Source organism: Rissa tridactyla, chromosome Z, assembly GCF_028500815.1.
Source record: "Rissa tridactyla isolate bRisTri1 chromosome Z, bRisTri1.patW.cur.20221130, whole genome shotgun sequence".
Taxonomy (NCBI): Eukaryota; Metazoa; Chordata; class Aves; order Charadriiformes; family Laridae; genus Rissa; species Rissa tridactyla.
Window position 1 is genome coordinate 48,611,763 of NC_071497.1, and position 23,729 is coordinate 48,635,491.

The 23,729-nt window shown below is 41.7% G+C and overlaps 1 protein-coding gene across 2 annotated transcripts in view; it reads left to right on the forward strand.

Moving 5' to 3' along the window:
* Positions 1-14,438: 14,438 nt before the first annotated feature.
* Positions 14,439-23,729, forward strand: part of CEMIP2 (cell migration inducing hyaluronidase 2) — a 53,474-nt gene continuing 44,183 nt past the window's right edge. The window contains exon 1 of one of the 2 annotated variants that reach the window (XM_054184771.1): positions 14,439-14,764. The gene's annotated coding sequence lies outside the window, so the exon portion shown is untranslated. Of the gene's footprint in view, positions 14,765-15,783; positions 15,923-23,729 lie in introns of those variants that run through there. The other variant, XM_054184769.1, reaches the window with a different exon arrangement.

Sequence of the window (23,729 nt, forward strand, 5' to 3'; positions counted from 1 at the left end):
AACCCTCCAACCTGCTGCCAGAAGTGGATGAGGCTCTGCTGGCTGCGTGCCGTGTCCTGCATTGCGGTGGCGTGGGGGGGGCCCTCAGACAGGAAGGGACTTGTCGCAGCAAATGGCCACAGCTATTCCTGCGTTCATAACGGGGGGATTTGTTGCCAAGGGAAAGGGTAGCCGGAAGGCTAGAGGAAACAGAACACTACAAAGGCACGTCTCTGCTCCCAAGTATTTCTCTTCCATCTTGTGATGGGAAAAGAAAATAACAGGAAAGAGAGGATGTGGAAAATGTAAAGTCCCACAGGGGAAAAGAAAAGAGGTTAAGGTTAGTGGGGGTGGGAGGAAACAGGCAATGGGGAGGCCCAAAGATGGGTCTGCAAACCAGATAAAAGGTTAGGTAGAGGAGGGCAAAAGAAGCAGAATGAGACAGAAAAAGGGGAGATGCTGGGAGTATGAGGCGAGTATGATGGAACTAGGCTAAATGAGAACATGGGAAAATACAAAGAAAAAGACAAAAGAAACTAAGAGCTTTTGGCTTTATAAAATAAAACATTTTTGAAAGAAAAATGTAACTAATCCAAATGGGAGTGTAGAAATTAATAGATGGAGAAGTGCCAAAGATAATGGAAAATGGAGGGGAAGAAGGAAAATGGAAAAGTAAAAGGAAGCGGAAAGGAGAGGAGACGGGGAAACACCCTACAAATTTCCTTATTTTTTCCAGTTCCTGTGTTTTGTCATATGTCCGTGGGGAATCAGTTTATTCTGATTAAAGAATTTAAGTGTAATGATGGCACATCCTCTACTTTTTTTCATTGATCCTGTTACTGTACTAACGCCAGACCAGTGGTCTCCAAATCTTTTTGATCATGCACCTCTTAGCAGTAAAACATTTTTGAGTATGCACCACTAATAGATGTTTATTTATTTATTATAAATTATATACATGTACTATTGTACTAATATATTATGTACATTATAATACATATAAAAAAATAGAAAATAAAAAAAGGATGAGACAGAGATGAAAAAAACACTATTTAAAAAATATTTGATTTTATTTATTAATGGTAAAAAACATATATTCCTACATCCCAGTGGATTTTCTTGCACGCAGCCTGTGTGTGCACCTCTCCACTCTCCCCTCTCTTCGGAGACCACTGGGCTAGACCCTAATGTAATGTCTAAAGCTTCGTGATGAGCTCTCTCCAAAGCTATTGCTGACATTTCTGATGGCTCTGGTGATATCACAAGGTGCAGAGCAGTCTCGGCTCTTCGTGGCGGTGGAATCTGAGTGTTTCCAGCACTGCGCAGGAACAGATCCTGATATAGCTAGTTAGGACAGTCAAAATCAAATATATGATTGTTCAGTCTGACCACACTTCAACTTTCTAGGTTCTTGTCATCTTATTTTTACCAGCTACAAGGACAAAAATTACATTTTCAAAAAATATGCACGTTTTACTGAAGGTAGTGGCCATGACTTTGGAAGTTTCTAGTCCTGCTTAAAGACATTGAGAATTTTATTCTGTTTAAGGTCTTTTACATTTTTCTAAGATTCTTCGCAAGGTAGGGTAAGTAAATTAAAGCGAGTTGTGCAAGTTCTTTGAATTAGACCTGCAATCATGCTTTCAGTTGCACTAATAAGATTAGACTAACTGCTTCAGGGATAACTTTATTTACATGTCTTGGCTTTTAATTTTCAAATGTATGTAATAATGTAACACATTAATGTGACATTCAAAACTTAAGTAATAAATCATACTGGGCTTTCTTGAGAAAGGTAAGTCTGCAAACACCTGCCTTCGTTTTGTCATCTTCCCGTGTGCTTTCCTGTGGAAATTCATATAACAAAGGCTATGGGAAAGTAACAGCTGTAAGAAGATAAGAATAGACTTCTATTTAAAGAATATTTCTTTACTTCTGTTTAACAATATTTACATTTAATGTTTATAAAATTCATCGCCTTATGCCTAGAAGCAGCAATTTCAAGCAGTAACAAAAGGCAAACGTTGACAGTGAAACAAAAGTATGCAATGGATTATTTAAAAGTATTTTTAGATTAGATTACAACGCAAAGCTTTCTAACTTTCTTTATGCCCTCTGCTGACATATACCTGAATTACCAGGCTTTAATATATTTAACATTCTAGGCTTTCTTTTAAAAATGAAGTATTTTTAGCAAAGAAAGAATCTTTGTTACAGGCAGATGAGTTGGTACAGTCTTCGGTTCATTGGAAAGGCTCTGGGTTTGAGTGCTGTAGGAATGTAGGAATTTATGCCAGTATGAAAACTGGGAAATTATATTATCCTCTTTGGATTAATTTATACTTATGTTTCAAATATGTACTTTGCAGCTTAGTGTTTTTTTCTGACTTCCTTGTCAGAAGGAAATTTTCTTGAAAGAGTCCATCAATGGTATTGACTGTCCTTGTTAGTCACTTAAGGACTAGAATAGGTAGATCCCAAAAAGATGTGTTTAATGTTCATGGGCTTGACCTTTCTGCTGAGAGCATCAAATAAGACAGTAGTTGTTACAAAACAGCATAGAACTGGGCTGAGATTGCTTGTCTTCAGTATGCTTCCCCACGGTGGCATCAGGCAATTCCTCTGCGCTTTATTTTTAACTCACTTTATAAACACAAATTCATCATTCTTTTCACCTGCTGAAGCACTGGTTGAAGTTGACTCAAAGATAAAAGCGTCTGTATCCTGTTAGCTGTCTGCTACCCTTTAAGTAGTATTTAATGACTGTAGTGTTTGTGAGACGATATTAGCAGAATGATAGGAAGACAATGCTGTATTGTGAAAATAGAATGATATTATCAATGAGGTAATTTAAAAAAAAAAACAACCAAAGTCTCCTATAAAGCTGTGTGTAGGTAGTGTGTCTGGAATTTAGTTCCAAACAGAATGCATTCTGAGAACTTTTATAAGAGATCTGTTTCCCTGAGGATGTTTATGAGTCCTTTCAACAAGGAGGAACCAGTGAACTCAAGCCCAGCCCAATCCGGTATATTAAAAACATATGTTGGACCACAAAGTGTCCTGAGTTTATCCCTGAATTTAACCCAAGCCTTGTCCTTTTAATCTACATCCTGCGTTTTGAACCTGAAAAGGACACACAAGTTATATTGCCAAGCTCCAGCTCCAAAATGGAAGCTAAAAATACTTCATTTTTAAAAGAAAGCTTAGATTCTGATGGAAACATTGCATTCTAGAGAGAATAGAGAGTCCAGAGACTGTAAGGTAAACATTTAATCAAACTTGACGCTAAAGAAAAAGGCAGGGGAGCTAACAACACCAAAGGTGCTTGAGTTTGTACTTTTCCTTATGCGCTGCTACTTACAGGACCAGTTCTGAGATCAGGCATGCTGGGATTTGAGGGGTCATGGACAGGTGCCTGAGGTCCTAACTGATGGGTACCTTGGGGTATGTGACAAGGATGATCACAGCTTGGCCTGTGTAATTCCGTGATGTCTTTTAGTTTAGGCCATTTGTAATCCAGAGGAGATTCAATGCTGCAACTGGAAGATTAAATACATTGCTATGTGTCAACCAGATGACAAATGTAGTGTTCTCATGCTTTAGCTTTGACTGGTCCATAGTGAGATGCAGCTCTTCCGTTGCTAACATTATCTGAATGTTTAGAAGAACCTTAAGACGTGAGGAACTTTGTCCTAAACTTTTGTTCCTTCCAGTTCCTGTGCAAAGCCATCATCTTTTCGAGGGCTGTCTCCATCCTTGGCCCTGCTCAAGTCCAAGGAAAACAATGGCCTTCACCTGACAGTTCTGTTCAGATCTTAAATACTTGTCTAATTTAAGTTCTAGCTCAAGAGTAGTCCAAAAAACAGGTCTCCTGTGAAATTTCAGGTGTCATCAACCACATATGAAAAATTCAGCATTTTATTGACAAAGTAAGAAAGAGAAAGCTTGTCTGCCTTCCTCATTGAGGAATCATTTGAAAATTTCGCTAGTGAAAGGGACATCATGTATACCAGGATAGAAGTGAAATTCTTTTAAAGGGAGGAAGAAACCTCATATTCCAGACAAGCAATTCCAGATAGCAACTACCATTTCCACTCCAGGTTTGTACTGGAATATGGCACTAACTAAGAGTGATGGGAAGTTATCAGCAGTACTTTTCTTTTTTCCAATCACGAGTATAGTAATTACTAATATTTCCCTTTAAAGTGTGATTACTGAGCTTCAGGATTAGCACCCATGAGACATACAGGAGCCATGCATATCTCATGCCTTTTGTGGTACCAGTCAGTAATCTCTGTCATTAAGTAGATATGCAGTCCATATTTGAAACTTAATTGTAGAGCTGCAAGCTTTCCAAGGCAGATATTAAGACTGCCTGAATTTACTTGTATAGTATCTCACAAGAAACTTAAAGACACTCCATTTTAAATACATTGAATAAAACAGGATCCCTTTTTTTGGGGGACAAGAGAGGAGCAGTAAACCAAAGCTTAAACTCTGGAGACCAAATAAAGTCACACATTTCCAAAAAAGAGGTAACTACTAGCAAATCATCCTTTAGACTTGTACCTAGCAACGTCACTGAGTATTTGCTATACAGGGCAGATGGATCAGGTAGTACAGCTTCAAATTTAATATTCTATGAGATCTGAAATAACAGTATGCAAACACATTTGTGTCCATTATCTCATTTTAATTCATTATCGCTACATCAAGTCCATGTTTTGCATCGAGGAGGACGTTTTAAAAGTGAAAGTGATTTCTATACTGTCTGGCTTTCAGAAAGTTTATGATTTATTGTCACATTTCTCTGATTCTAAAAAAGTGTTTTCTTGTAGTTGCTTGTGACAGACAATACAAATTTTGAGGCTGACTAGAGGTAAGCTGTTATCAAAAATGCAAAATAAACAGGGAAAAACCTTTAAAAAATTATTTCAATTAAAATGACAGGCCACAAAGATGAAGATGCCGTATAATTGCAGTGGGTTGCCCTTGGCTGGCTACCAGCTGCCCACCCAGCCACTCTGTCACTCCCCTTCCTTAACAGGATGGGGGGAGAAAACACAACAAAGGGCTCATGGGTCAAGATAAGGACGGGGGGATCACCGTCACAGCCAAAACAGACTCAGCTTGGGGAAATGTCCTTGTTTGAGCGACACAGGACTAAATTCTAATGCTTGGGAAAACTGCACTTTTAAAAGACCCTAGTGTCTGATGTTGTGAAAATACTTACTTTATAGCCAGCTATGCTATGTGGGTTTCAAGGTCTTGGTGTTTTCGAGGAGGAGCGAGGCCTGGGCACTTGACCCAGGCTGGCCAACAGGATTATTTCATACCATGAATGTCACATTCGATATAAATTACAAAGTTTGCTCTGTAGTCTCTCTCTCCCTTGATGGCAGCGGTCTAGAGAACTCCCTGCCCCTGTGCCGGACCCCTGAGCCCTTCCCTTCCTCCCGAAGCCGTTGCACTCGCCGTGTCCCACGTTTGCTGTCCACTGCTGGGAGCGCACAGCTTCCTGCTGGTGGAATTGGCTGAGCGCAATTTTGTATGTCTTATATCGATATTGGGATCAGTATTTGTTCTTTAGTGTTATTAATGTTAATTATCTAGACTTATTATATTAAATCTGTTTATATTTCAACCCTCAGGTTTCCTTGTTTATTCCCAATTCCTTTTCCCAGGTGGGGAGGGGTCATCATGTGATAGAATAATTGCCTAAATGACAATAAACTGTTGTGCGTTTCTCAAACCATAACAGGAAATCAATTTGATTTATTACCAATCAAGTCAGAGTAGGATAATGAGAAACAAAATGAAATCTCAAACAACCTTCCCTTCACCCCTCCCTTCTTCAGGGCTCAAGTCTTTTCTCTACCTCCTCCTTACCAGTGGCACAGGGATTGGGGAATGGGGGTTGTGATGTGCTGATCACATGTTGTCTCTGCCACTCCTTCCTTCTCACAGGGAGGACTCCTCACACTCTTCCCTTGCTCCAGCGTAGGATCCCTCCCACAGGAGACAGTGCTCCATGAAATTCTCCAACCTGAGTCCTTCCCACAGGCTGCAGTTCATGAACCGCTCCAGTGTGGGTCCTTTCCACAGGGTGCAGTCCTTCAGGAACAGACTGCTCCAGCGGGGGCCCACCACAGCGTCACAAGTTCTGCCAGAAAATCTGCTCCAGCGTGGGCTTCTCTCCCCATGGGTCCACAGGTCCTGCCAGGAGCCTGCTCCACCATGGGCTCTCCAGGGGATCACAGCTTCCTTCAGCAGACATCCACTTGCTCCAGCACGGGGTCATCCTGCTGCAGGTGGATATCTGCTGCAGTGTGGACCTCCATGGGCTGCAGGGAGACAGCCTGCCTCACCACGGTCTTCACCACAGGCTGCAGAGGAATTTCTGCTCCGGTGCCTGGAAAAGCTCCTTCCCCTCCTTCTCCACTGACCTCCACATCTACAGAGTTGTTTTTCTTACATATTTTCACTCCTCTCCCCCAGATACTGTTGCACAGCAGTTTTTTCCCCTTCTTAAATACATTATCACAGAGGCGCTACCACCATCGCTGATGGGCTCAGCTTCAGCCAGCAGCAGGTCTGTGTTGGAGCCAGCTGGCATTGGCTCTATTGGACATGGGGGAAGCTCCTGACATCTTCTCACAGAAGCCACCCCTGTAGTCTCCCTGCTACCAAAACCTTCCCACGCAAACCCAATACAATAATTTACATGTAGGATTTGGTTTTTATCTCCTGAAAGGTGTATGAGTTGAAACAGTAATGTTAAAAGTGTTAGACATTAGATAACTGAAATTAATTAAAATAACAAATGTCCTGATAATCTGTATAACTGTGTAACAAACAATCCTTTGTCTATAGCAAGGGATTTGATGTAAAAGAATCCATAGCTTTGTGAAACAATAGTATCCCACTCTTTGCCTTTTTGGTTAGCAGGACTGTGAATGTTCCAATTGCTGAGTGCTTCAAGGAGAGGGCACAAATTTTCCCAGACTCAGACAGCTTCTTGTTGTGACCAGTCCTGTTCAAGAACACCTCCTTTTCTGAAAGCATAACTCTCTCTCATCATACGCATTTAAATTTGTTTACCAAGTTCAACTCTTGACTCCTTTGTTCTTAATTTCTTAGGATTAGAGCATGAATCTGATTCATATACAGGTGGAGTTTTACTCCAAAGCCTGCATGAAGCTCATCCCAATAAGAAGCTGCTGCATTGCTTAGGCCTCACCTGAGTTTTAATCTGAACCCATGGAAAGGTCTAATCACTGTATTAGCTCAGCATCACTGGTGGTTCCTTATGCTTGTAAATGATGTAAATATGTGGTATGAAACACTATTGTTCATGGAAAAAGTTGGCCAAACGAGTCTTGTTAGACAGGCTGTGTGATACGTGAAGCCTGCAGCACCTTTTCTGTTCAACGCCTCTTCCTGTGCAGTCATTACCTCTGATTCTCTAAAGGCTTGGTTGTGTGGGGTTTTTTGTAGACCCTCAACTGCAGCATTCTTTTTCCCAGGACTTGGCTTCAATTGCAGCCAAGTTTTTCTTTCATCTCCATAAAGTCTGTGCTCTGTCTAATTCGGACTTGGATAAAATTGCTTTGACAGATATTACGCTATCTGTATGCTCAGATTGAAGTTTCAGATGAGAAATCATTGTCTAAGAAATCTTTGCTGTATGAGTTTTGGTTGCATTACGTACAAACATGAAGTATGTTCCCAGCTGTAGTCTAGTCTTTTTTTTTTTTTTTTTGTCTTTTGTCCTCTTGCCCCATGCAGCTTGCTTCATGGAATTTTGTGGAGGTAGGACTTAACTATAAAATGTTGGTGTCAGTCCAACATGTACATCTGGCTTGCTTAGTAAATGTGCTTCTACTGCAATAAAGCAGGCAATAGGGGAAGGGAGTGGAACCAAAAAGCAGGAGAGAAACAATAGATTGGTAGCAAGAGAACCTAAAGGAAAATTAAGGGGTCAGCAGAAAAGAACCTTCCTGATCTAATCGTATCTAACCTTAAGTGTATAAAGAATGGCAAGGTTGCACTGAGAACTCTGTCTTGCCTTACGCGTGTTATATACTTTATTAGGTATTTTTTCATGTTTTTTCCCCCTCATTATTTATTGTTTAAATTTGTTAAATTGTTAAACTCATTGTTTATCTAAAATTAAATGACAGTGTTTGAGGAGACAACAGGGAAGCGACGTTCTATTTTCTTAAAAGAGCTGGTGTGTTGCAAAGGTTATCATTTTTGCATTGTTCCTATTTTGTAACTGACACAGAATAGGAAATGCAATTAATCTGAAGGGCAGTTCCTTCTTAAAAACTCACTGATCTGTTCATGGTAGCATATGGTACTTAGAAGTTGTTGGGAAATCTTAAGTAAAGTTTATGTACACAATTACAGGCTCTTCTAAACAGCTACTGTTCAGAAATAAGGTCTTGGCATTACAATGAATACTACTAAGCAAACATCAGCTCAATATTCAGTGGTGACCGACAAAGCAAGAAGACTTTAGAGATGATGTGGGGAGAGAAGAGAATAAAAAGAGAGCAGATTTTTTAATCCAAGGTGCCCATATTCTAGAGCCTACTGCAATTCTGGTTCCGTCATCTTTAAAAAAAGGTGCAGCAAAATTGGCAAAAGAACAATAAGGATGGCAAGATATGAAACAGCTTCCATGTAAGGGACAAAGGAATATATATTTTTAATATCTATTTTATAGATTGGAAAAGAGATAAGTATGGGAGAATGTGATGGAGTGGCATGGAGAAGGTAAATAAGAAATGCCTGTTTCTTTCAACATAAGAGCTATGGGGTATCATATGAAACGAGTGAGTGAAAGCTCCAAACCCAACAGAAAGAGGTATTTCTTGTTACAAGAAGCAGTTATGCTGCAGAACTCCTTGTCATAGGATGTCATGGGTGCTACAAACTTATGTGAGTTCAGAAAACAACAGATTATTTTGACAGAAGCTGGTAAAAAGAATTATATCAACGGTGACACAGCTGCGAATCATTGGAAGATGAGGAAGTAGTACACCAAGTGTTGATGTGTGTTTACTTAACTTTTTTTATATACTCTTGTCATCTCTTGTCATCAGCTACTGCTGGAAACAGACTGTTTTGCTAGATGAACCTCTGCTCTGGTATAGGGAGTCTAATTTTAATATCACTTTATGCTTTTTTAAAGAAACGAACCTGTGAAGCTAGTAATGGTGACTGTGCTTTTACCTGAAGCTCTTGTTTTAGGAGCTGACTTTGGAAAAGTGGCATGATTTTTAGGATTACTGAGTATCTCAACCTGAACTTCCAGTTGTTTAGGGTGATACACGTCCTGCAGCACTGCAAATGCACCTCTGAGAATCAAAGGATTAATTTCTGATGGGCAAACAACTACTTCATGTTTTTACATTTGGCTGTCATTCATATGAGACACCTCAATTCCTGTTTTTTGTAAAAAACAAAAGGTCAGGATGATATCCTACGCAGGGAACCCAACAGATAACTTTTCCTGTAACAGTAATTAGCCTTTGTATTTGTTCTTTCCCAAAAGGAAAAAGGTTCAGTCAGCCATTTGGTGACACACTGTGTTGACAGAAAACTGAAAATTTACTGGAAACAAACCCCTTCAGTTTTACATACGCATATGATTGCTTTGATACAAAACAAGGTAAGCAACATAACAGCCTTATTCTACAATATTACTTAAAAATGTGTCAAATGTGTTTTCACTGAATTTTAGATCAATTTTTATAAAAGAGTATAATTTTGAGGACTATGGTCTGAATGTGTATCAGAGTTGAGAGCCCGGAGTTTCGTACAAGGATTTGCACTAGCAAACCATCTTGTGCAAGAAATGAAAGTTCTGTTTCAAACTTGGATTGAAGGGATTTAATTCACAGAAATGAACGTTACCTTGGAGTCCTAAGGTTGCAATTTACCTGTTACATTTTCAAAGACACAAAAAGCATTCCTACCTGCATACGTTTCTTCTTGGAGGAAGTGAGTTACCAGCAAATACAGGTTTTCAGCACTTTTCATGTCTGTTTTTGGCAACAACCTAGAAGCATTATAGCTTTGTTCTTTTTCCACGGGTATTTATTAATGCTTTTTAATTCTACAATATTCCATTTCTACTTGTGAAAATATTTATATTGTCTCTTCAATCAAATGTGTAATGAATAAACATAAAAGCAAAGCACTTAAAATGCATTTCTCTACAGTGGAAACGAGACTCTGACATTCTCCAAGATTAAAGCAACACAATATTGTCATGTATCTGGTTTACTTGTATGTATCTGCTAATGAGGATGCAGAGCAGAAATCTGTGGTTCACGACTTCTAAATTTCACAGAATCTTAACCTAAATGATTCTCTTTTAAGTAAAAAATTAAGAGCAAAAAATTCAGGACACAAATTTATTGCATAAAAATATCATTGCATAAAAAAATCATAAAAAAGTGATTACACCAATCACACGAGATGAAATGATCATTGATATTCCAAATAGATTCAACTAATGGCTGGCAAGCAACTTGTAGGAAATTATGTATTTAACAACAATTTTCTGTCTACCTTATGGATTGTGGAATGTCTTATAATCTGTTGTATATCAAAAAATTTCTGACAGATGTGTAAAGGTCTGTAGACCGTGGCTTTTGACTTACAAGCACAGCACTCCAAACTCAGCTCTCATGGGACTGACTAGCCTAACAGTTTATGTGGTTACGTATTCTTTATGTTTCTGGACCAAACAAGCAAACAGGACCAATAGCCCTTATGGTTTTGTTTCTGGCAACTTATCTAGCAATAAGTTGCCATCACTATTTCCATTAAATGCAAGCCAAATTTACTATTACACTTTGCTAGTAAAATCGGTATAAATGTCAACCGAATTAACATTAAAACAAATATTGAAGTGACTTGAAAGGTGGACACCTTTCAAGTGAAGCCTTCCCAAAGAAAAAGTGTTTAAATACAGAAGACAATCATGTGTTTATAATAACATTGAACTAAAATGTAAACACAATGAGAAAATATTATCCGTGTTTCTTAATGCGAGTGGATGGATTGGTTTGGTAGGGAATTGTGACTTTTATTCAGATGATATTAAAAATTAATGCAATATGAATTAATTGCATTTTGTCTCATCAAACTGCATTTTAGGAGAAGTATAAAAGGCAAAATACAATTTCCTTGTACCCATATTTGCATTGTGTGGTTTTTTTCTTTTTTTTTTTCTTTGTCTCAGTTATCTGCTCCTCTTTGTGTTTTCCATCTATATATATCTGGTTCCTCACAGTTATGCCATTCACATTTGCTCTTTGTATTTATTTTCAAATATTCTTTTAAAAACCCAATTTCTGAATCCTCTTTTCAACCTTCAGTGCAGCCTATACTCCATTAACAGGAACTTTGACATTGTCTTTCTGTTTCACTGGTTACAGAGGAGAAAATCTAAAAGACACTAAAAATTTATCCGGTTTTGCTGTTGATTTTCAACGGTTTGTCATATGACCCAGAATCTTGACATTCTGACATGTTTCATCCACTGTTAAGTTTTTGGTAACAGCCAAAATGAGGGGGAAGAACAAAAGGTAGGATTTAGGCAGAACTCAGTACTGAGTCATTAGGTGAAGCTTTAGGGACGTTGGTTAAACTCTTTAAGCACCCAGAGCAGATACCGCGGCCTTGAGGCCAGGTGTCTCCTGAGAGCATCACTGCTGTAGGGTAGAGTCATTGTCAGTGATTTAAAAGACTTTTTGTGTGAGATAGGTCAGGACCGAACCCAGACTTACGAACTCCTGAGTGAATGCATTTGCCACATAACATAGGTTTTTGGGTTTTGCTTTTAATGATGTTATTAATTTCAGCAATAATAAATGAATTCTCCAATAACCTTCTTCACACTTTTCCATAGACCTGCAAAAAGCAAATCAGTTGTATATGGGTCTGTTTTGATAAGCATAAAGAAACGGGCATGACCCCTCACTAAAACTGTTCCCTACTGAAACCCAGTTATGCATTATCTCTACATTCCCCCAATATGCATTTTAAACTCATCTTCTCCCTTAAACTGTTGTTATTTTTTTTTAACTGCTGATAACTTTGGTTGAAGCACAGTATGTCAAAGTAGGAATAGGCTTTTACCAAGAGCAAACCTCCCCTCAGCCTAGGCAGACTTTGTATTATTTCAGGAACTTAACTTTTTTTTGGCCACCTGATGTGTTGGACTACCAGCGAGGTAATTAAAAATCCATGTGTTTAGTATGATAATTTAAAACACAGCTACTATATGGAAAAGGTATTACCACAGAGTACCTGGGACATATGCCAGAAAGGCTTAAATAAGGGAAGAAATATGTGTGTTTGCTCTCTTATCTCAATAGACCAACAGTAAAAGTTTCTAAATTGCAAGGATCTGGATATGAATTCAGAGAATAGGACATAATTTTAACTAGCAACTGGATATACTTACCACTCTCCCCCAGTCTTTTTGTTCAGAAGGACAAAAGTTGGCTTCCTTCTCGCTTATTTTGAAATCATCAGACCATAGTGACTGCATTGATGACCTCTTCCAAGTCTATCTTTTGCTATTTTTAAGGTTTGGATGGTACACTTGGCCTAGGTTTTGTCGGCTTACACCCAAAGCTGTATGACAAAAGAAGTCATACCAGGTGGAGTTGTAATGCTTCAGTGCGCCATTTGTGTTTGATACACAGATTTCAAACACTCAGGTAATCTTACAGTCCAATCTTTCACATACTTAGAGGGTTTAGGGACCATTTTATTCAAATGTGTTCATCACTTCAAAAAATTATAGCTGTTGGGTGATAATTCCATTCTATAAGAGATCTAGTGTTTTTACAGCTGACAGGTGCTTGTGATTTGCCTGACAAGTATGTGTTGCGTGTATTGTCTAAAATACACAAGCACACACACACATACATATATAATGCAATATATTTAGTTTCAGACTACTTAAACTATGTAAAAGTGTCTTGTCCTTTATGCCCCCATATTGTAGCACTAGCAAACGTCTACCCAGCTATCACGGAAATGAGCTCTTTGCAGGCTTACAACTGGGAATGTTGATCACCAGCCTGCGTTTCTTCATTCTGCATACATGTATATAAAAAGTAAATACTTTCTGTTCCTGGACTTCCACCTTTCCAGTGGATAAGGAGTGTTTTGTGTTGATGAAAAACAAAAGTGTTTGAAGAATAACACATTTGAAGAGGTTAGTTCTGTTATTTAATGAGAACAGAAAACATATCCATCTGGCAAAATCAGCTTTCCAGGATATTTTTTGTGGAAGTACGGGATTAAGTGAAAATAATTTTTCAAAGGAGAGGGAAGACTTAACCCTAAATAATTTATGGAATACAGGGATTTCCACAAATTAAATGGCATGAACATTTTCTTACAATTGGCATTCCTGAGGAATAATTCATCATTATTTTTTATACAGGGTTATATGACAAAGGATAATTTAGAGTGTTTTCATATTAAAAAAACAACTTTCAGAAGGTCAGACGTACTAAAAGCAGTGCATGCAGTAAAAACACTACATCTACTAGTTATTTGCTGCAGTTTCACTGTACATGAACACGATTTGCCCAATTAGAAAACTGAATTAATAACTGGACATGTGCATTTCATGGACAAACACAATACTACATGTGTACAATGGATGCCCAGTGCCATACTGATTTTGTTTTTTAAGTGGGCATTTTCTTCAGCTGAAATAGTTGAATTTCACATTAAACAAAGATGAACTATCTTCCATTTGATTTCAGCTGAAGTCATTGGCAAATGTAAAAACACAGTTTACATGTGCATTTGTCGAAATAAGGCAAAAATTTACAACCACACGTGTTAGAAGGATTGTGCTCCTGGGCATTCAAAAAAAATTAAGCTAAACAAGAAGGAATAGAAACACAGAGACATGATCAAAGTGAAGAAGAAACTGCCTTATTTATGCACCTACGGGCTTCCTTCTCTGTGATGTAGTGAGAAGGGCAAGTTACGAACTGTCCCAACCCCTTTTGTGTCTGTACAGGCAAATCCCTGTCTTGAGTGAAGTATTACTCTAAATCTCAGTCCTGAAAGCTATTGCCTGAAGCTCACGCTGTGCAGTCACAGACACCGCTTGAGTTAGTGCAGCTGCTCAGTCCATCACGGTCCTTGCATTCGGCAACTGCTATTTTGCGGCGGGGCGGTTTAGAGTTGTACTATCCGGAATGCTGCAGTCCTCGTGAAGTACTGCAAGTGGAGGATCCTAGTATAAGGTCTAAAATCTCAGACCAATTGCAGTTTATTTGCAGTTTGTTGTTTAGTCACTAGATGTCTCCATATGCTGTAAGCAAACACAGACTATGCTTGCTGGTAAACAAAGAAGAAATCGCTAGAACTAAAGTTACGTGGAGCAGCCTTTATAGGAATATAAATGACTTATCACTTCGTTTCCAGCTGTCTGGAATTTTCCCAAGGAAATAATTACGTTGGAAAGCGCTGGCTGTATTTCCCGAACCATTTCATTGAAAGTCCCTCGAATCTGATCAGGGCGCCTTTTTTTTTTTCTTTTGCCTTTTTTTTCTGGATGGTTTTTTTTGGGTGGTTTTTTTTTTTTTTTTTGGTAATGAGTTTGGCCCAACCTCGGTGCTCTGGAGACGGTGGGAGGTCCCAAACTTAAAAGAAGCCCGTTCTCAGATCTATATCAAAGCTGGCAGCCTGAGAGGCTGAGGTGCCGTGGAGCTGTGGGTCCCCAGCAAAGGTAAGTCCTGGGGCTTCACAGTCCTTATGAGTTTCTAAACCAGCTTGATGTTCTTTGCTGTGGAACAGCTGCAGGGACTGGTTCCTTGAAATTCAGAACATTAGGGGGTTCTGTTTGATTTTACTCCAAATCGGACTTTAAAAAATAAAAAAAAATAAAAAAATTACCAGAAAGTGGAATCAAGATTTTCCAGCCAGCTCTTTTCACAGTTTGGAGACTTTCCCGGGCTATGACTCTTGTAAGTACCTTTATTTTCTATTCCCTTGCAGCCCAGTGAGCCTACAGGTAATGATAATCGTGTCCTACCTTTCTGCTTCTTGCCATCCTTGCCTCCCATCTGCTCCGCACGTCCCTGCCTGCGGCCTTCACGGGGACAGCAGCTGTGTCCCCCCTCCCTGCCCTCCTGCTCCTTTACCGGCTCTCCCACAACGGGCACCTTTTACACCTCCCCCGGCAGCACCTCTGTCTGCGCTTATAGCGTGGATTTAATACATATATATATATCTATGTATGTGTGTATATGTATATATGGGGTTTTGTGTTTGGTTTTTTGGGGGTTTTGTTTTGTTTTTTTTTTTTTTTTTTTTAAACCAGACATGAGCATCTAACGCCGTGTTTGGTCTTTAGCTGTAATTTAGCTTTTTTCCCCGCCGCCCGCAGGACAGCTGGGGATCGGGGCAGGAGGGCAAAGCTCCCGCCGCCCCAGCCCTGGGGTGCTGCAGGAGCCGGGGGGGAGGGGGAGGACGGGACGGGACCGGGGGCTGCTGCAGTCCCGGCGGGCCGGGGGTGTCCGACGATGGCCGTGCCGGGGGGTGATCGGCCGGTCGGTGCGGGCAGCGCGGCGCCGGGCGGAGCGCGTTGCGGGGCGGGCGGTCCCGGGGCGTCCCCGCTCCTCCCCCGGCGGGGAGGCGGGGGCGGCGGGAGGCGGGACCGCGACGGCGGGGGCGCAGCCGCCTCCTTTCGGGGCCGGGGATCGTCGCCCCGGGGGAGGCGGGGAGGGGGGAGCTGGGGCTGCGGCCGCTGCCAATTGCGTAAGGGCGGCAGCCGGGGTGGGGAGCGGTGGGAGGTGGCGAGCAGCCGGGCGGCCTCCCGCCGTGTCCGGGGCGGGGAGCGCCATGCCGCCGCCCTGAGCGCGCCGCCGCGCCGCGCCGGGCCCAGGTGAGTGCGCGCTCGGCCGGGGCCGGGGGCCGTGGGCTGGGTAAAGGCGGCGGGGACCGGGGAAGGGCGGTACGGGACGGGTCCGGGCTGCCGGGGCGGTCGAGCCGCCCGGGAAGCGGGCCGGCCTGTGGCGGCTGCCCGGCCGGCCGCGGCGGCACCGGCCTCTTTTGTTCCCCGGGCCGGCGGGAGGGGAGAGAAGGAGGGAGGGGAGGGAGCGGGGGCGGCGGGGCGGGGAGGGCCGGGCCGGCGGCGGGCGCAGCCGCGGATGCCGGGAGGAGCCGCCGGCTCCGCCCGGGGCCGTGCGAGCGCGTCCCGGTGGCGGAGGCGGCGTGTGGCCCCCTCCCCAGCCGCGGCCGGGCCGGCAGGTGTGGGCTCCGCGCCCCGCCGGGGGTCTGGCGGCAGGTGCGGCGGGGGGGAGGGGAGAGAAGGGGGCGGGGGTTGGCAGGGTTTCCTCGCTTTTGTGGGCGCTCCCGATCCCGTGCTCCCGGAATCGGGCCGGCATGCAAGGCTGGGCTCGGACCGTGTCCACGGCAGTGGCTCCGCTGGGACCTGTCCCGCTGGGCGTCCCCGAGCGCCCGGGGCTGTGGCGGGTTGCCCTTCGTCTGCCCGGTAGCCAGCGGCCCGCTCCCGCTTGCCCAGAGGCACGGAAAAGACGGAGTGGGTGTTGTATGTCCCAGCCTTCCTAATAAAAGAGGGTGTGCGGTGATGAATGCGCTACATCACATCTTAGATGAGGGGGGGTGAGCTGAAGATGCTATCCTAGTTTATATTTTAAATGTGAATTAATGACATGGATTCTTCAAAAGGGAAGAGATTTGATACTCCTGAATGGTTATAAAAACAAAATACTGCCTGGGGCTTGACAAAGACAATGCATTAAGGAAGATAAAGCGGTGCTTCGGATTTTGGGGTGGCATCAGTCAAGTTTTGGTGAATCACAGAAAAAGATTTGTAGCAGCTCATCTGCATTCCTGATGAGAAGTGGCCCATGGGCAGCAGTAGGGAGGAGGGGTGGTTCATCTTTGTTCTTTGGAGCCCGTAGCTCCCGGAGGTGCTTTGTCTACACGGATGCTGCGCACTGCCTGCGGGAATGTGAAATCTTCTGCCAGATCAAGGTTTTTGGGCTTGCTCCTCTTGCTCTCTGCCTAGTAATACAGCATCCTGCAGAGTGTACGCCAGGGGCTCAAGCTAGGCAAAGTGTCGAGAAGAATAACAGTTTTATGTAAAGCATAAGTAATGCCCCTAGCTATGAAGGGATTCAGGAAGAAAAAGAAGAAAAAGGGGGGGTGGGCTGGAAGACAAGAGGACTGCTGTGAGGTCCTTGCTAAAGTGAGATTGCTGAAGCGTCTCCTGAAATTTAGCATCTGATCTGAACAGTAGGTGTGGCATGTGCTGTTTTGTGATGTGGATAGGTATTTTCTCAGTGGCAGACTGTAGGGTTTTTTAATTGGTAACATTAACACTTAAGCCCCACAATATTTTGTGGGGAAAGTGGTGGTGAGGGTTGGCCGGAAGTTTTTAAGCTTCCCATCAGACTTGTTGCTAATCGGTGGAGATACTAAGCAGTAGAGGACGGTGACCCCTGTGTGGAAGAAATGTTATTTTCAGCAGGCCCTGTAAAATCCACTAACGGCGTCCCAGCTGTAGCTGGTCCCATGAGTGGAAGAGTTACCATTTGGTGGCACAGTTCGCATTTCTTGCAAGTTGATGAACCAGGGGATGGGGCAGGGGAACAAAAAGATTGTTTTTCCTGTATGGCGTGAATATAAAAGCAGGTACAGCACAAGGAGATCTACTGATCCTAGAAGCTTGAAGAACAAATTGAGGAATTTCCTGTTATTTTACAGTTTATTTAGTTTTTAAATCTCAGTTGATATAGCTTGTACTTGAAAGGAGGTTAGGAGGCTTTATTTCCTTGAGTAATGGTACAGTGCAGTGAGACAGGTGCTTTTCAGTCCGATTTTAAGTACTTGAAAGCAACATTCTTATCACCAAAGATGCAAATAGATGCCAGCTTACCTTGGACAATCTGGACTAGAAACTGTTCTTTAGTTGCAGATAACTCATTAATTTGCTTTTCATGCCAAGCACAGTCAATAGCTTCCTTTATCTTGTGTCCCACAAGTTGCAGAAAAATCTTTAATAAACAGTTCTAGCATACTATGTTTGTGCATTTTGAAGTAAGTCAGTTCGGCTTCTTGGCGTAGAAATCCTGTTTGCAGAAAATGAGCAGTGTTCTGCCCATAGTTGTTTTTCTTCCACCTGAGGGAAGAAAGATGGGTATTGGAAATGTCAAGGGTGTTATTCAGCGACTCAGTTATGTTTATCTTAACCTGTGTGAGGTAGCCCTTTGCTTCTTTACCCCTGGGAAGGCGCTGACCACCCTCTTACGCTGGGATCAAAGCTCCACCTCCTCTTTGTTCTGCCTTGCCCAGGAGATGGGGGGGAGCCGGGGAGGAGGGGGCGAACCTATTCCCCAGCGGTTGCTGGTGGCTGATGCTACAGCCTCCGCAGCTGTAGAGGTGGCCCCCCCCACCCCCGAGTACCCCCCAGCCCCACAGCTAAAGGAGCAGCTGACGGGTCTCATCCTGCATCTCGGCAAGGAAGCTTGTCCCACAGTGCCTGCAGTGACTCTGTTCTTCACCTTCTGCCTGCCTGCACCAGTGATTTGAAAACTGATGAGAGAAATTAGTGGGAAAATTATAGAATCACAGAATGGTTCGGGTTGGAAGGGGCCTTAAAGATCATCTAGTTCCAACCCCCCTGCCATGGGCAGGGACACCTCCCACTAGACCAGGCTGCTCAAAGCCCCATCCAGCCTGGCCTTGAACACTTCCAGGGATGGGGCATCCACAACTTCCCTGGGCAACCTGTTCCAGTGCCTCACCACCCCCACAGAAAAGAATTTCTTCCTAATATCTAATCTAAATCTCCCCACTTTCAGTTTAAAACCATTACCCCTCATCCTATCACTACACTCCCTGCTCAAGAGTCCCTCCCCATCTTTCCTGTAGACCCCCTATTATCATCTAGTAAATCTCACTTTCTGTATTTTAAAAAATTATGTGATAGGAGCATAGTCCAAAGTACATCGGTAAAGTTCATCCTTTGCATTAGCAAGGCAATTGTACAAAATCAGCTAAAATATACATCAAAACATGATAAAAATCTGTATTGTAAATTACAGTTTCTTGTTTGGAATTAAATCATTATTAAATTTGTTTCATTCTCAGTTTATTTTTACTAAAAAGGATTTCACTACTGATTTAATGGAGATTTTTTTGGCAAGACAAATGGGAATGAATTGTTTGTAGATGTGGGTGTAGAAATCCACAGAAGTATTTTCTTGGAATAGTAATACTGAGAAAGGAAATGGAGAGGGAGTAGAAAACTATATACCTTGAAGAAAGATGTGAGGGAGAAAAGTGATGTATTTGCCAATATGGAAAGGAAGTACTGAAGAATTCTAAAGAATGCAAATTCTTAAGAACTTGTAACTGATTTTATTCCCTTGCTGTGGAGTAAGTTAACAAAAGGGAATGTACTGGTAGCTCTTCTATTTTTTTGGTGCATGGGATTAAGAAGAAGGAGGGGAAAGAAAAAGGGGTAGTGCAGTCATGCAAAATGACTAGCTATGCCTGGCAGGATGTTGCAGGAGTTGGCTGTTGGGTGCAAAGTCCTTGGAGTTTCCTAGAAAGGAATTTACCACAGTAATCCAAAATATGAATGCAGCCACCAGCTCAGCAGAATGCATACTTATTGGTGGATTAGCAGGCTTTGTTTTGCTTTTTGAACACTTGCTTCTGTTATGAGATATCTCAAATAACGCTGTTGGTGATTTTTATAAAAGGGAAATGATAGAAAATGTTTTTTTCTTTTCTAAAATTGTACAAGAGTTTTTTATGTTGTGTAGGTTAATTCGCTGTACGTTATTCACCAGGCTCTCGACTTGCCTAGTTCTGTGACTCCTGCAATACCTTAGAGCCACAGAGGATGTTGTCATTCAGACATGCAGTCAAGTTATCCCGCGTTAGCTTAGCTGTGGAAACTCTTTTCACAAGGATGTTACTTCTAAGGCTTTGTGCTCTCACGGATTTAGCTGGTAAGTGCCCTGCCCTTCTGCTGGAGGCCACCATTCCTACAGCAAAATGAAAACTGTTGCTATGTTTCAGCTACCAGATGTCAGTCTGGTGCGTTAATTTAAGCCATCAGGTAAAGGTGTATTTTGTGCTGATAGTGTCAACAGACCATTGCAGCGGCTGAGCTGAAGAGGGTATTTGGCCCTTATAGGAGGAGGTGATTTTGGAAAAGTGGGGGCAGAAGAAGGCAGCTAAATGAGCTCTTGAAGCACAGTAGAGGAATGACCATATCATATCGAGCAAAGTGTCCATCCAGACAATTACCCGATGTCTGACAGTGATGAGTAATAGATGTCTGGTAAAGATACTGCATAATGTTGCTACTGCTTCCAGCCTCCAACAGCTTAGGGTTCAAGGACTTCCTAAGCTCGAGGCAGTATTATTTATCCAACAATTCTTGACTGACTTCTATTCTGGACCTTGTTGCTCTTTCAACCTACATAAATTCTTGAAGTCAATAGCATCCAGTACTGAGTCAGGTTCAGAGACCTCTGTATGTCTGCTTTTTCTCTTTTTTTTTTTTTTTTTTTTTTTTTCTTTTTTCCCTTCTTGGAAGAGACATGAACAGTCATTTGCCTTCTGAGTGCTACTTCTGACTGTGTGGACCCGTGTCATATATCCTCTCTCTTAGTCATCCTTCTCCAGGATGAAGAATCCTTTGGGGGTTCAACCAGCTAAGAGGTACTGATGTCACAGCTGTTTGCTTAGTGGATGTGATTTGGAGCTCTTAGCTTAATTATCTTTTAATGCAAACTCATTTAACTTGGCTCATACAAATGCAGGACAACTCTAAAAGAATGTGGGTGTGCAGCTACAGCAATTCAGCTTCTCAATCAGCATTGTTTTCTTCGTGGCTGATGCGCAACTGAAAACTGCAGAGACAGTCCTTCAAGGAAGCAGAATAAGGGATGGCATATAATTTACTGAAATTTGAGTTCGACTGAAAAAAACCAAAACCTGTAAGAACTTGAGAGCTTTATCTGAGAAGAAAACCAGGTTAAGTACAAAGAACCAGGATAAAGAAGAAAGAAATGCATAAACTGATATGGAAGACAGCATGTGATATGAGTGATTTAATGTTTTAAATATAGTTTAAACATGACAACCCACTGATTATTAAGTCATTCTGTTAATACATTCAGGAGTTTCTTGGAGTATTTATCCTTATGTCTGTTGACCAAAGCTAAATACAGGATCTGACTCTTTTTCCCTACTGCCTCTTATATCCTGTACTGTCATATATCTTTATAATCTATTTATGAGAGCTCTTCTAATTTAATAGGAAGAAAATAGATATCTAATCTCACCTTCGTCCTCTTAAATGGACTTCAGAGAAGAATTCTTCTCTGTTTCATCAGTGATTCAAGGTAGTGCCAGAACTGGATTTCACTTCGCTGAAGTATATGACCATCACATAGAAAAATTTTCTGCATTGAAGTCCTAAGCTGTAGCTGTTTTGGATGGGGTTTGTGTTCTAGAGACTGCACATATCTGTAGATACCACTATTTTTTATTGTCAATATAAGAAGTCATTTAAAAATACTTATTTTCCCGTTCTTAATTTTTATTCCTACCATCTTCTTCAGGTTCTTTAAGGTGAATGCTGCAAATCCGTTACTTTCGCGTGGAAGCTGTTGACTTAAACAGAGCTATTTATTTGCTTAAAAGTAGGCTTGTACTCAGATGCATCGCTGAGCTGAGGGAGACCAAAGTGTTCTGTAAACTAACCCTCACAATATCCCTGTGAGGCTAGTGACCGCTTTTCTTTCTCATGTTACAGGCTTGGGGCCCAAATAAGCTGTGACTCACGCAGCAAGCTAATGGCACATGCATAAGTAAAATGCAAGTTGCCACTCTTGATCTCTTAGGTGTGTTATTAAATCTTTAATTTCTGAAAGTGAGAGAAATGGTAAAAATCACCGAATTTGTGTTGCCTATTTCAGCACACGTGCAGTATTTCCTTGTGTGCTCCTTTGGATCCTCTGTAAGTCATTGGTCGATTGTATGCAAAGAAACAAATGATTTCTGAATAATTTCCTCCAGCAGAACATGCTGTTGTTTTAACAATGCATGAAAAACAGAACAGAGTTTCCCAATTTGTGAGTGATTTATACAGAATAACTGTGTCAAAAAGAAACAGAGGAAAAAAATGAAGTCACTGTAAGTGTCAGGCATCATTTTAGATACACAGACCACAGTCTGATGCTGTAGTTTCTGGCTTATGTTTCTTTGTTTCAATGGGCAAGATCTGAAGATGTTACCAATGTATTAGAGCACACTGAAAATGGCAGTGTCTTGAGGTCAGTTAAGAACACTTGACTGCTTGCAGGATAACGTTTGGTGCCCAGAAACTGGAAAAGACCAACACGTCCCTGCAGTTTCTGCAGTAAAATGCATCTTTCAAAAGAACTATGAAAATCCCTAAATTTTTGCATATGAAAACATGAGACTTTATGAAAAGTTAGATGTTTGCATCTGATGCATCAAATGCTTTCCTGACAATTAAGTCAGTGAAACCACGTGACTGTTTCAGGACTCATTCACACAAACTGTGGGTGAAGGGCAAAAGCCCAGTTGTCATTGGAGAAGGGAATAATTTCTCTTGTACAAAACCCCCCCTTTCCCTCTGACCTTTCTGCCTCATCCTTAATGGAGATCTACAAAACGCCTTCAGAAGAGGCTAGGAACTAAATTCATGACTCTCCTGTATGCTGTAAGCCATGAACCTTAGAGTGGTTTTGCTTGTCCTGCTGTAATTTCATACTTGTTCCTGCAGGCAAACTCATATTCCATAGGCTACAAATTACCTGTCTCCTTCCTTTGGGAAGCAATCTTCTTGCCATCTTCTCCCCCTTGCCCCAGCGTCCTTTCTAATCCATAGATAAGTAAATCGTTTTGCACACCACCTAAATATGTAATTAAACTTTCCCTACTCGTAATATAGGTTTGAAATTTGCTTCTGACTTGGAGAGAGATTTGTGTGCTCAAAAGATTTCATTAGACCAGCTAATGAAGATAACTTCTATCTACAGACCTTGTCTTATACTGTAAATATTATGCATGCTTGCACTTCTGTCTCTTGATCTGTGGTGCTTTGGAAAGACTTGTTTTAGGAAATGTGGTCCTCAGCTTGAGTAGTTTCCAGTGGTTGCGTATCATGCAATTTTATGTGTTTTCTGTGTGCCAAAAAGTTCACTAAAATTAGTAGTTGCTACACAAGAAATTAAGAAAATCTGGTACAGTGTAACTTATTTTGGATGAAGTTATTGTTCTTACTGTGTTGGTGTATCTGTTTTTCACTGACTGTTGCTATTTGTCCTCTGATTTTTTTCTGAAACTGCTGGGCAAGGGAGAAGGCTCAGTGGTGATGTGCAGCGAACAGCGTATGTGAGAGAAGATGTTTAGAGTTTTCATGCTTTTTTTAGTCATCTGGGATTTTTCAGCCTGTTAGAAACACTGTTGTGATTTCCAGCAATTACTTAACTGGGTTAATGTCTTTTACTGTGCACATATTCTTTCCAGGTTTTGCACAGGTGGGTGGAAAAGTAGGTTCCTACAAACCTGCTGCCTGTTATCATAGTGTAATTTCAAAACAAGGCAGTGGAAGAAAATGTGGAACCAGATAGGAGAGCATGTGTTTACTGGGAACCTTTAATTTTCGTAACAGT